Here is a 15,382-nt window from a genome sequence, read left to right as displayed (position 1 = left end):
GCTCCATCTCTGGTCCTCCATCCTTTTGCCTAATGTCACGGCACTGCTTGTCCACAACTTTATGGGTGGCATTCCTAACACGTCATCCAGGTCATGATGCCAGCCAGCAATGAAATCTCCAGATGTTTTGACGGCAGAGTGGGTTGAGTTCACACGTAGCGCCACCCTTTCTCAATATCCTAATGTTTATGCTGCCTTCTGTGCGCTGTCCATCAAGCAATAATCCTATTTGCCTGCTGTCACTTTGCCTCTTTTGCAACTTTTGTATTTGTCCCTTGTTGTCACTGTTCTCCTACACATACCTAGCAAATTTGGTGGTTCTAACATGTATAGGGGCTTTGCTATTAATGTTTAAATTCGGCCCATTGACTTTAATGGAATTCATGAAATCGGAAGTTCAAGGAAATTTTTGCGAGACTGTCAGAGGCCTCACTCATCCCTAATTATGATCGCACTATGGCTGATAAATGCAAATGTCCCGTTGCTGGCTAAGTTTAGATTGCTGAATCCTGCAGAGGTGTGTTAGGAAAGCATCAGAGTTTAGAAAGTCAAAGATGCCAAAAACACAGCCCTGGAGACCAGTCGTTGCATGGCCAGTCCTTTACATATGTATGACCAAAACTCTATTGACTCCGATGGATTGCAACCTGTACATAGGGCTACCTGTTGGGGAATGGGAAGAAGACTGAAATGTGGAAAAAGTGTTAGGCATGAATCTTTTCCCTAATATATTACCCACTATGGTGCAAATACAACACACGTCTTCTACTGTCCATTAAGTTTTGCAACATTCTTGGGGGGTTTTGCACATTCATTTAAATTTGCTCAGCAAGGGTTGCATTTGTCCCTATGGTACTATGTGGACCCAGCAGCCAATAGTCATTGTATTTATTGCTTAGGTTCTTACACAGGATCTATAAAGAAATATATTCCTAAGTCTTATACACTCTGTTACTTTGACCTGGGATGTATTTTCCCTTTTAGTGTATTTTATCTGCCTTTTTATAATGGATATTGCTAAGTAGAATATTAAATGTAGTGACAATAAAATGTTTAGGGGGCAGTAGAGAGCTCTGATTGCAGATTCCCAGGCTCTGACAGTTACTTGTTGTACAATATGTCTCCTGCTTCCAAATCACATATGTGGTGTCAGGGACCACATTTCAGGCCACCAATATCATACAAAGTAAGTTTACCACCACTGCAATGCAAACTAAGAAAAAAGCAATTACTATGAAAAAAAACAGCTGAGTAGTGTTGTTGCACAGGTTTGACAATGATCTCTTTGTATACAATGGGTGACCCCTGCCTGCTTTGTGCTATTGATTGTGGTGTTTGGAAGCAGCGGGATGGAGGGCACTGGCACTAAGCACACCGGCTTTGGTGCAGACAAAATCCTGGGAAATTTCTATCAAAAGCAAAGCACATAAAGATATTTCCAGGCCTTTTACTATTTGATGAAAAAGCATGTGATTCTGCTTCAGCAGTATATAACCTGAGGTAATTGCAAAAGAAAAAAATTACAGCTGAATATGTCCTGCTAAAGTACTATGGGGCTTGGCCGATCTATGAAAATCGCACTGTTCTGTAATGCCACATACATCTTTAATGCATCTCCCAAGCATGTTATTTAAAGAGTTTGTGCAGTTTTATTGTTGCATTCATAGCCAAATGAAAAATCCCTCTGCCCACTAAAAGATGTTTACATTTTTTTCTGGTATTGGTACATGTCCGCCATGCCAGACTTGTTTAATAACACTGACATCAGAAATTTATCAGATATAGATTTGCTTTGTGTAGAGTTCCCCAGACACCATTGTAAGGAGAGCGGAGATGATGATGATAGGACAGAGTTGTATACAGAAAGATCCTTGCAGGGAGATCATTCATTGCTGGTATTCTCCTCTCCAACCTAGAAGTTCTCCAGCTCGACTTTCTTCTTCTTATCCAGCTGCATGAATATCAGTCTCAGTTCCTAGTTTGTATTAGGTATTGGCTAGAATAATTGTTACCTCTGACATGAACCTGAAAAGATACAACACCTGTAATGTGAGTTCTGTGATATTATTGTATCATGTCAGAATTAGTTCTAAGATCCTCTGCTGGAAACATTAGATTGCATGCACCTATGGGGTAAGGACTGACACATGGGCATATGGAGTATTTATTTTTTTTAAAAATCTTTTTAGGGACTCTTTTAGTGTGACTTGGGATTACTGCTTTTTGCATGGAAAATCCACCCCAAGTCACACTTGGGATTTCCGCTGGGGGGGGGAGGGGGTTAAAAAAAGAAGCAGCAGACTGATGAGCTCATCTCTCCTATCAGAATGTTCCATGTTTTCACATTTTTACATCTCCCTACTGTACTGTTTTCACTGGGCCAGTACCAATTCCTAGCAGTCAGCATGGTCTCCCGAAACCTTTTGTGAATCCCCTGGCACAGGTACTGGATTACATTTGGATGCCATTCCACCTGCCACCACTGGATGGCACTAATACATCAGTGATTCCAGACCTCTATTTTTCAGATGACATCTATGGGTCTGATTTATTATACATTCTCAAGGCTGGAGAACATGGAAAAATAAAACTTGGAATGGATCTGTTCCAAGATTGAAAACATTTGCCAGCTATTAGCAAATAATGTTCAGGAAATACATACCAAGTTTGCTGAATCACCCAGGTTCTCCCATGATGGTCTATCTTCTCCAGCTTTGGAGAGCTTTAATAAATCAGGCTTTATGTGTATAGGATCCCAGGATGAATTAACCTTGGAGGAGTTCAGTATGGAGACAGCAGTGACTTTGAACAGATCATAGTGTGTACATTCACACGTTTGCATTTTCATTTGTCTCTTTCTGTCACTTCCAAATGTTGGCCACTGCAGCACAGCTAATATTACCTCAACACAATTGTGTGAATGTTATTATATAAAGATTATATTAAGAGATTGTTATATAAAGTGATTTCATGGGCCAAACCAGGATAAAGCTTCTCCCTTCCATATATCCCAGTCACCACTAGGGGGAGGTACAAAGCTCAATGGCCCTGATTCATCAAGCAGAATCGGATTATCGCTCGCGCATTCGTATTAGCGATCCGGAATCGTACGCGGTCGCGCTATTCAGCAACTGAAAAAGCTTGCGCACGGAGCCGCGCTTATCCGACAGCTTTTTACTGGCGATACTTTCGCGCTTCCAGCGATCGCGGATTTTGATGATGAATCAGGGCCAATGTGTCTTCATCTGATTCAATTCATCATTAAGTAGCATTTTACAGTCCAACTTACAGCCTGGGACTGGATATTTAGAGACAAGCAAAAGACAAAAAGGCCTTTTCAAATAATATAGACTTCAGTGTAAATTTGCTTGTTTTATATTAATCTGACAGAATCAGATCAAATTAAATTCAGGCAAACTTAGCCATGCTAGCGGTGGCTTTATAGCGTGACAATTATATAACTTATTTACGGATATCTGTTATACTGTGACTCAGATTCATTATATAGTAATTATGTCATTTGCTGTAACTTGTAACAAGGAATGGAACCATTCAGAAAGGTTTAGCTCTGCAAGCAAAGTAAATTTTCCATTACTGGCAAACTGGCAAATTTCTCTAAATGGTAATGAGCTCCACTGACTGCTAAAACCTATTTCTGGTACAACAGGAATTCCCAGAATAGCACAAGGATCAAAGCCCAGATCAATTGTAATAATCAATCCAATCCCCAGCCTGAGAGATCCCTAGGACAGCTGGATTCAGATCTTCCTGTCCATTGCATTCAGGGAGCCCCCAAATCTGACTGAACACAATACTGTTGTACAATCTGCTTTATGAATCCATACTAGAACTTCATAACATGAGACTTAATACCACTGCGTGGGCACTAGGGGTCAAATGAGGACAAGTCTTCCCATTCAGCTCTAGTGCTCTGTGATTGAATGAGCAAAGGGGATCCCTGACGATGCTTGAGCCATCATCAGTTTTTCCCCTGTTCATCCATTCAGCACTAGACATGAATGGGGTGACTTGTCCTCATTTAACCCCTAGTGCCTGGGGATGCCACACTGTCAGAAGTCCCACAGCTGTGCTCCTGACATGAATGCAGTTGTGGGAATCATCCTGTCATTGTGCGATAACCTGTACAAAAATAAAATTTTTAACGTAACACTAAACACACACATCTTATAAATAAACATTAAATCAATCTCTACTTTGTTTTAATTTATTTTTATTAGATAGCTGTATATTGGTGTACCAATAAATGATTATAAAATGTCCAACTGAAAAAAAAACAAAAAGCCAATTTTCACAGACTGTGCATGTCCCAATTACAGGTGAATTTGTATCAGCTGTGCACATAAAGATGAACATATATGAGGGTGTTGTCTAAGTTGCTTTTTCCTTTGGCTTTTTTTTCTTTTCTTGGAGGAGGTGGAGGAGGAGTTTTCTAGTTTGGTGAGTTATCCTAATCTATGTTGTTAAGTATTTTTTGAATGCAATATTTCTTGGGCCATTTTTGAACAATTTTGGCTTTATATTGAAGTGTGGGTTTACATGTGTTTATTGTTTGTGTATTTCTTTGCCATGCAAATTTAGTGGTGTCTGTGTGCTTTCTATATTTTAATGTGACCTTTTAGAACGTGTTTGTTTTGAATAAAGTTGTTTTATTTTTAAAATGTTATATATATATATATATATATATATATATATATATAGTTATGTGATCTACTTCACAATCTCCCAGGATTGTGAAGGAGTCAGTTGTGATTGTTTTTAAGCAGTTCCTCTCTATGAATTGTTAAAAGGCTAAAACAGCACAATTGTATTAAGTTGTGTGATAATTACTTAGTTGTGTGATGCATATTGTTATGCGCCAATGTGGACCCTCTGCACACAAACTGTATTCTATCAGTTGAAAAATACGCCAGCCACTTTTGCAGAGGAGGATCAAAATTGGGGTAAGTTTATATTGTTTGTTTGCCTTCATGTGCACTCATGTATGTACATACATGCATATATGTATGTATGCATTTATATGTGTGTGTGTATATATATATATATAACAAATTATAGGCAGAAATAGGCAATTTTTTTTTTTTTTTTTGGGGGGGGGGGGGATATTGCTTAACATGCTTCAAATTGAAAAGCTTGCGTTTTTCTTCCTATGATTTCTGATGTCATGGGGTTGGATTAAAGCAACATTCATGGATGATATTGTTTCTGATTAAAGGAGTAATCCACCTTTATGTGCTTCCACTACCAAGCTGAGGTGAGTAGGTAAATATATAGTGGACCAAGGTCTAAAATGCCATTCAAACTGCACCCTGAAAGGCTGGAAAAGCAATAAAATGTTTGGCACAAAGTGTATTTGTCCCTGAAAGTTTTAAATACTAGTACTATTTTTGTGTACACACCTAAATAATACATACAATCCAGTGCTTAGGGAGCAAAATTAAGTGAACCAACAACAGAACATCTGTTCATTTCTAAGAGCACTTGACCCTGCTTGTGAGCTCGAAAACAAGTGTGGTTTGATGTTGTGCTTGGCAAGCTGGACCTCCTTCCATCACCTTCAGGTGTGTTAGAATGAGTATGCAATTCAGCTGGACAACTAATTCACAACCAGTTCGTACAGCAAGTGGAAGTGTGTTTGTATACAATAGGGCTAATATCAGGCAGCACACCACAATGCTTACAAACCTATAACACCACTACAAATAAACAGAGGAGTTCTTTTAGAACAGTAGCAGCAAATCAACATGAGTGAAGTATGTTAGAGGAAAACCACAGCTTATTCAGCAAATGTCAAACTATTAAAAAAACAAATAAAAGAAATACAAGCCATGACAATTTATTCATAATAGGAATACGTACATAATACATTAAAATGGCAATCTGACTTTGAAAATGGGACAATGAGGGCGGTCAGGTATCAGTTTAAAGTGGAAAACATGCAGACATTTGTCCTAATTTGTGGATAAAATGACAAAATATTGCTGAAGAATTGCTAAACAACAAAAAGCATAATTAGAAATCAGGCACAAAAACATTGCAGCAACAGATGAAGCTAACAATAATAAAACACATCAATGCATACCATACAAACAAACTTACATGATTATTCAACACACACACTCACGTCCAGTTAAAGTAGTAAAAATGAAAAGTCAAAGTAGTAAAAATGAAAATGCATACGTATTTATATACATTTAAATGTATTTTGACTCACACAAGTGAAATCGCTAAATGTTCCTTGATACATGTATTATACAATCTTTGGCAACAAACTTTTTTGCAAATCTTTAATTTCTCTAAAGCCAAACTAGAATGACATTTTAATCAGATCCAAAATGCTTGGTCACATTTTTTTTACATTTATACTCTTGTGTGACGACCTTGATATAAATTAGTTTGCAGTGTTGCAACCAAACAAAAAAAGTATGGAAACAACTGCAACAAATCAAAGTATAAATGAAGTAATTTTGTGAATTAGTAAAATGTAACAAAAATGTAGCACTTACCCAAAACAAGCTTAAGCACTAATAAATTGACCTGTAATAGACTGTAGAAGCGCACAGAACAAGGTCCAGGTGTGCGCTTATTGATTGCTATGACATCACCATTGACAGAGCCTAACAGATCCTCCTGAATGGCTTTATTAGCGAGTTCTCGACCCCACTGCTCATTTTTCAATGCTGTAAGCCCACAGGTGACTGCACAAGTACTCGGACCCCGGCTGGTGGTAATATACCGCAAACAGCGGCGAGCTAACGTGCATGCACATGATAAATCGGCCCCTTTAGGTGAGCTGCAGGACTATTGTGTACCCAATAAATATACAAAATAATTCCTTTTAGGATTGGTTTTCTGACTTCCTACCTCATCAGCAATTTTCTGATCTTCTGCAGTAGGTGTCCTGGGTGCACTCCATCCACCAGGTAGTTCATCAGGTGCTCCACCAACGTTACTCTTTTTGGCACAGTGCTTGACAGACTGGACACACCAAACAATCCCTGGTCTTATATACCTGAGGGCTGTACCATTCTGCAGAAAAAACAGGGGTGTCTAATAATGACTAGATCTTACAGGTGACGTGCCATTCTAAAGAAAAAACTGCTACTAGAGAATGGAAATTACACAAATCAAATGATGTGTTCCTGGAAAATGGGATTTTATATTTAGCATTCCTATCGACAGAATGGTAGAAGCTTTTGTGTCCCCCGCTGGTAAATTAAACGGGTGTCAGAGTGCCAAATACAGAATATAAAATGATGTTCCCAAGATCTCACATCTATAGGTGTGTCTATATATTTACATATTGGCAAGAAATCAGGGCATCACTAAGCTGTGTGTCTCATCTCTGCTGTACTCAGATCTAAATGTTTTGCTTGTATTGTTGTATTTGTATTGCTGGATGTTCTTCTTGTACTGTGCATGAATTGTGTATACATTAATGGTTCCCACTGTTGACTATATAGCACTTTGTACCACACTACAGAATATGATGGTGCTATATAAAGAAAAATATAATGACTCCTCTGATAGCTAATCTGGCTTTGTAAGAAGTCAAAACTCAGCTCAGAGACCTCTAAGTGCATGGCTTGTCCTTCATATATGCATAGACACAAACTCTACTGACTCCCTGTAGATGGGGCAAAATGTTGGGGAATGGGAGGAAGACTGTTATGTGTTAGAGTAGAGGTGTTAGGAAAATATCCTTTATCTACTTCAGTTCTTGAGTGTCTGAAATATGAGCTGGTGCCAACTGCCTGAGGATTCTGCAAATAAATTGGCCCACTAGGCCCCTGGTGCCTAATTGGCTCTAGGATGCTATGTGGACCCAGCAGTCAGAAGTCATAGTCTATATTCTGCAGTCTTGGAGAGCTTTAATAAATCAGGCTCATTGTATCCAAAGCTCACCACCGCTACTACTGCTACTATACAATGGGTTTTCATCACTATGTCAATTAAAACAACAGTGAGCATTGTCATTGGTCGGTGGATGACACCACTATCCAATGAGAATGTTTTTCGACAACCACCAACCAATAGAAATGTTGCCACCAATATCACTGACAATGTTCCTCCAACCTTGTTATTTACACACAGTGGAAGAAGTGATGAGAGAATATACAGACATTTAGGAGCTCCCAAATGTTGCTTCCTTTGCCAACCAAAAATTACCAAAGTCTCACACAAGTTTTACACATTGATATAATTCTATGAATCCTTAAAACCCTGTAACTTTCATTAAAAGGTGGTAAAGGGGGATTGGCAGTGCCATAAGTACACACATCCGGTTATAGTGATTACTTGCTATAAGCACATAGTCTATCATCACACATACAAGTCTCTAATTGATCTGAAGGGAGCCTTTCCTTAGTCTTTGGCCAATTGTAGTACATTGCTTAGGGCCACAGATAACCCCCAGTGGGTGTCTGCACCAAATCATACAAAGTAACAAGGACAACCACTCAGATCAATGTAATACTATGAAAATGAAAAAGTTGCATGTGGGCCGAGCAATATGGAAAATAAGTAGGAAACCTTCTGTAGATTGCAAGCCATGGAGGGTGGGCTTGTAGGTCTTTGGGATCAGGGGGGGGTTTCTAGCTATTTCCTTCCTTTTGGTTGAGTACATGGTCAGGTTTGGGGTTACTGATCTACATGTAACATACAATTTTTTCCGCACCCTCTTCTCCAGATGAAGCAGTTTTGTCCATCTCTTGGATGCATAGAGAATAAATGGGTGACAATATCACAACAATGTTGGAATGAATGATGGTCTGCTGTCAGTACAGTTTGTCTGGTAATGAATGTTGAGTTTAATCATGATGTGTTTATTGCAATGATCAATGCGTTTAAATTCCCCTTGTATAGCTGAATCTATGTTATCAACAGTAACTGCAGGGAGGTGGGTATTTCCATTATTAAGTTTGGCAGTTTATATTGGTAATTGTAGGCAGTTGGTGCCAAATGGATCCGGCACAGACAATGTAAATGGTAAGCTTATCTGTCCCCATTTCAATCTTTATCCATGTCAGTTAATGTGGTAACGGCAATATATAAACATCAGCTGGGTAACTTCTATTGTATATTGTTCTCCCAATATGAACATTTTTCCTTTGGATTTACATTGATCTAAGCAGCTGCCATTTTTGCTGATTAAAAGTTTCCCTATAATATACACCCATGCTTCCCCCTTTTTTCCTTACTGCACCCCCCACCTTTTCTATCTACCATCCCTCCCCCATGTTCCTCTTTTCTGAAGTTATAATAATATAAAAATGCTTTGACCTGAAGGAGGTCATATAACTGCGATGATTACGTCAATGATATATATATTTTTCTATTTTGTTAATATATACGAAATTATACTTATTCTTGTTGTTTATTGTATGGTATTGGTATTTCTTTAATGTCATATTTAAAAAATAAAGTGACACTTACCTTTACTTTCACAGAGCCCTCGATCCCTCCACACCTGGCTTCCATTCAGTCCCACGCCATCCAGGATTCTTCCTTCGTCCGGGCATGGAAAAACCAGCGGGTGCTGCCGTCCTCTTCCTTCACTTTCTGGCTTCACCTTATGTCACCTGATCTCACATTGTGCAGGGTAAAGATTGGGTGACATATCCTCCGGTATTTGGTTTAATTCAGGATAAACAGTGACGCAAGTTTCCTAGGGGGCTCTGGGTTTCCTATTCAGTCTTTATCGCTGTGGCAGTAAAGACTGAAGGGGAGGAGCCCCCATTTTTTTTACAAAAATTTATTTTAGAAAAAAACATATTTTTGTTTTATATAAAAAGTAAAAATTGTGGTGACAAGAAGGGAAAATATTCCTTGAAGTTCAGATGGTTCCGTGAAATTTCACGAAACCATCGGAAATCACTATAGGAGGATTATCACGACTGAACTCCTAAATACAGCCGCGATAATCCTCCTGTCAGTGATCCATTCCCAGGAATCACAGGTCAGAATGAGGTCAAGCCCTCATTCTAAACTGTAGTGCCCGGGGATCTCTCACCGAGAGGAGGATTCTCACAGCTCCATTTATAAATGCACTCGCGATACTCCTCCTCTCAGGTTGCAACAGCAATCAGAGGAGCGGAGCTGGTCCGCTCCCCTGATTGCTGTTCCCGCCCCGTAATATGTGTTCTTGGATAGAGTTTCTCCATCCAGGGACACAGGACTCCTACGTTCTTGGATAGAAAGAATATATCCAAGAACACATACAACTAATAAAGGGCTGCAAGAGCAAACATGGTTGATTGGTCTTGCAGGTCCCAAAAATTCGGTCTCGCCAGTCGAATTTACAAAGACCGTTCTCGCCTACATGTTTGATTAGTGAGAACGGACCAATTGGCCACAAGTCCAAATTTTAAAAAATTGCATGCTCATCCCTAGTGACAAGTCCTCTTTAAACAACTACAGAAGATCTAACTATGTAATATTTGCCAGCAGCAGGACATTTTAAATGAGCAGCAATAGGCTAAAATGTACTAGAGAAAAGGTACAGGCTGGAGTTCTATACATTAGGATACTACAGATATAGCAGTGTAAAACTGGCCAGCAGAAGCATATTGTGAAAAAGGAATAACTAGCTGTAATGTACAAGAAAAGAAGTACAGACGGGTGTTTTACTACACAAATTACATATAAAAACTGTTAATGTTCTTATTATTTTCAGTGTATATGTACTACATTTCTTGATGAAGCAACAATGTATCACTGTGAAACGCGTTGACTAACAAGCCACTGACCATCTACAAAACAGCTATCATTGTGCCCCAAAATCTGATCAAACACACAATACCAATGTACAATCTCCTTTACTTATCTCTACCAGCAAATTTATAGCACAAGACTGAATACCATTGGGTGGGCTGGGATTGGGGTGGGGGGGCACAATTATTAGCAACCCGTGTGGCCGACTCTATGGCCAGTCTGTCAAAAAAAAAAAGAAAAATTATAAATAAATAATATTTATTGGTATTTTATCTCCACAACTTGAAATTGGGACAGAATGATGGTAGCAGTGGGGGGAATCACCCCATTGAGGAGACAAACAGGTCCATAGCTCTGACCAGGGTTGGAATGGCCCACAGGAGCACCAGAAAAAAACATCAGGTGTGCCCCAGTCATATGCCCCCAAAATACACCAGCACACCAAACAGTCCATGGGGTTAATTATCTGAGGGCTGTACCATTCTGCAAAGATGACAGGGGTGTCTAATAATGACTACACCTTACAGGTGATGTATCATTCCCAGGAGAAAATTGCTGCTACAGTATGGAAATGACACAAATGAAATGATTTTCACACCAGGATGTTTCCAGAAAAGGATGTTTTATATTTAGCATCCTTGTAATCAACACAATGGTACGAGCTTTGGTTTCTTTGGAGGTAAATTGCAATGTGTCAGACTAGTATGTGCACCTTACTAGCTGGATACATTCCTGGATGAGTCTGGAGACATTTGAAATAATTTGGTACAATTTTTTAATAAATTTATATAGCTGAAATTCCTTATCTATAGGTGTGTCAATATAATGACAGATTCACATAAATCTGGACAATATCAAGTTCATTTGTGCAGCTCAGATGGATGAATGCATCACACAAAGAGGTCTATTTCATGGAGGGGGGGCCATCAAGTTCAGCTACTAGGGAAATAAATATATCCCAGATATAAAACCCTATAAGACATAGTTGGTCCAGAGGAAGGCAAAGAAAACCCCGGGTACAATTTGCTTCAACAGGGGAAAATAAATCCTTCCTGGTTCCATGAGGCAATCTGATGTTCCCTGGATCATTCTTCAATATATTTTTATTTTGTGACCAGGTATAGTAAAAAAATGTCTGGAAAGGTGGTGGAAGGGTGCTCCATATTGCTTAGGTTGTGGATTGTGGTGGTTGGAGGCTCCAAGTGAGGAATGGTGGTCATTCTCCTTCTGATCAGAATATTCCTCGGCAGGGCCTGGATTTTGGGCAGTTGAAGAGATTGGAGAGGACATCAGACTGGTCACCCAATCTTCTACCCCATCTGAAGGACAATTATCAAGATATGGGGAGAACTCACAGAAGTGTTGGACTCATCATGCATGGTGCTGCACATGGACAGACAGCTGGTGGTCTCTATGAAGATTGCTATCAGGACAAACCTGGGAGTTATCAGGCTGAGACGGGTGATGTGGAAGTAAGCCAGACTTTGTTTTAACTTGTTCCTGATTTAAAGACATTTCTGTTTGCTTATAAAAACAGTACCACAAAATCCCTCAAAGAGATTTCATGGTCTGGTGCCTTCCTGTCCTGAGATCAATTTAAAAGTAGCAAAAAAGTTAAAGCTTTGCATGGGCAGGGAATATACAGGAAAAAACATAAGTTTCCCAGCAAATTTATACATGGGGGGCATGGATCCCTGTAGGACCAGTGGAGGGAATCTGTGCCCTCTTGTGTCGCCCACCTTGCACCCCTCTCCAGCTAGCAGCAACTCTGCCCAGAAATCCCATTCACTGTTTTCTTCCTGCTCTAAAACTGCTCTATACCCCAGTATCTTCTGCAGACATGCTCCATCTGCTGCTCCTGATCTGCCTTAGCTCTAGCACTCCCTCTGCTGGTGGTTTATCTTAAAGTCCATGACCCCTTGCAGAGTGTGCTGGGGAAGCCGGAGGTTGGTGTCTCTGTGCCCCATGCACGTCCCTAAAAAGCGGGCCGATAACATGGAGGGTTCACCACCCACCTGTGATTGCCATGACACTGTGATAAGGGGATTGGCAGTGCCATAAGAACAGACACATAAGGTAATACAGATTGCATGCTCTAGGAACCGGTTTATCATTGCCCATGCAGCTCTCTTATTGAGATGAAGGGAGCCTCTCCTTAGCCTTTGGCCAGATATAGTCATTTTATTTCCAGGAAAATCTAAATGATACAGCTGATGGATCTCTCCGATCTAAAGTGCCAGCACATTTCTGGAACCTGCTCTGCACGTGAATGTTTGTTCTTATATATTAGTCACAAATAAAGTCCAGTGTTACATTACTATTATTCATATTTAAAAGCAATGAAGGATAGATCAAATAAGAACAAGAATATGAAATGTCTTGCTTTAGTATACCCACCGAGTGTTATAAATTGAGAATTGCACATTTATCTGAAGATCACCTAAAACCAATACCTATAGAGACTGCAAGTTACCAATCCAGTGTTACTAAATATACAAATCTTTTCTGCAGACATATTTCCTGTACAAAACACATGGGATTTAAACAATGTATATCATTATTTGAACCTATTTTTTATATTAATAAATTATATAGGATGCTATTGACTTGAATGTTAGTATACACACTTTTTATTGCACACAATTAATATTGCAACCATGGGATTTGTGTATGAGTAGTAGTAGTAGGTAATTTCAACTAGCCCTTTCCACTAACATTTACCTTTATATTACCTAGAATTAACATGTCAACTCTAAGTATAAATATATAAATAGTATTAAAATAAATACTTAGTAAGTTTTCTTTTTCTTCATAAAAAAAGTTTTGATGAACAATAATTGATAATAAATAAGCCAAATAATAAACAGAATTATACTGCTTTGAAATATATAGAACCTACCAGATCCATCTAAAAAACCCAGTGCCATCACAAATCAAATGCTTTAAAAGTGAATATAAAATAAGAAAGTGAAAGCATTTCCTTACACTTACAACTTTACAATGTTCTCTCTAGAGCAGAGATTTTCAACCTTTTTTGAGCCACGGCACATTTTTTACATTGAAAAAAACCTAGGGCAAACTTAAAATCAAAAATGTTAAAAAAAGACACTCATAGCTAATTCTCTTGTTTCTAAGAACAAACAATGCAATTAAGCTACCTACTGCCACCCAGTGACATGGAAGAGTATTAAATTACCCTGCCAGTCACTACAGCACAGACACTCGACAATGGTAATTGGATAATTTCCCACAGACACTCGACAATGGTAATTGGATAATTTCCCACGGTACAACTGAAGATCTCTTCAAGTATACTAGTGTGCCGCAACACAGTGGTTGAAAATCACTGATCTAGAGTATTCATTTTTTTCAAAAACCTAAGAGCTATTTTTGTGACCATAGTATATTTTATTGCAACATTAATAACAATATCCATATATGTTCCATTCTAATAAATTTAAATTGTGAACAGTTTTATGCTGTACCTAATTCAACTTCAGAAATGAAACAGGTAAAATCAAGGTAGTATAATCAAACCTTAGGTAGTACACCATTTAAAGTGAAAACAAGAAGACATTTACGAAAAATTGATAATGTAACTATGCTTCAAGTTTCAATTAAATTGGCACGTTTTCATAACACATTCACTGGATAATATTTCAGAGAAAAAAGCAATATGTTTCAATGAAAAGTAATACAGATAAGTGATACTATGAGTTTTTGAAGCTATGAGTTGTTACTCTTTCTCCTGCAACCTTTGTTGGCCACTTCCTATCTGCAGTGTCAGCTGCACACCATTGCTCTGCACCTGCAAGGATGCACAATGCGGATCAACTGCCACCTGGCTCTCTGCACCAAAGGTTCATGTTAAAGTCTTCATCTGAAACTAAACTGAAATTTTCATTGCCAACCACTGACAAAGAAGCAACATATAAGAGCCATTCCTTGGGCTTACTGCTACTACTACTCTATGTGTGCTACTGATTATCAATGAAAATGGCGGACAAACTTTCTTTCTTGATGATTATTATTAAGGGTCATTCACACTGGATGGTGGTGACAACTATCAACCAATGAAAATACCCACTGTTTTAATTGATAGCTGGATTATAGCCCTCTGTTTACCTATAAAAGTAGTGGTGGTGAGCATTTGTATAAAGCGGGCAGGGGCCACCCACTGGGTACTAAGAGAAAACTTCAGTAAGGTCACATGAAGCAAATTAACCGCATACCAAATCCGTACAGCAAAAACTTCAACAGATTTTATTCCATAATACTTTCATTTTTCCTATTTTCACAAGTTGTGCTGACAAGGTTTGCTTGGTGTAGTAGAGATCAACTTGATATGGGGGGGTCTCAAGTGTTATCCCTCGCACCACCAAAGGTCATAGATTATGTTCAGAGAATTTAACTAAACTAATAAAAGGAATGGAGGAGCTCCTCTAGGAGGGGAGATTAGCTGAACTGAATTTATTCTCCCTTGAGAAGAGACGTATAAGGGGGGATATGATCACCCTGTATAAATATATAAATGGTCCATATAGAGAACTCTCTTCCCAATTATTCACTGTAAGATCATTACAAAGCACAAGGGGGCGCTCTTTGCGTCTGGAGGAAAAGAAGTTTAAGCTCCGGATAAGGAAGGGATTCT

Source organism: Pyxicephalus adspersus, chromosome 1 (assembly GCF_032062135.1).
Source record: "Pyxicephalus adspersus chromosome 1, UCB_Pads_2.0, whole genome shotgun sequence".
NCBI lineage: Eukaryota > Metazoa > Chordata > Amphibia > Anura > Pyxicephalidae > Pyxicephalus > Pyxicephalus adspersus.
This window is presented reverse-complemented; position numbering follows the sequence as displayed.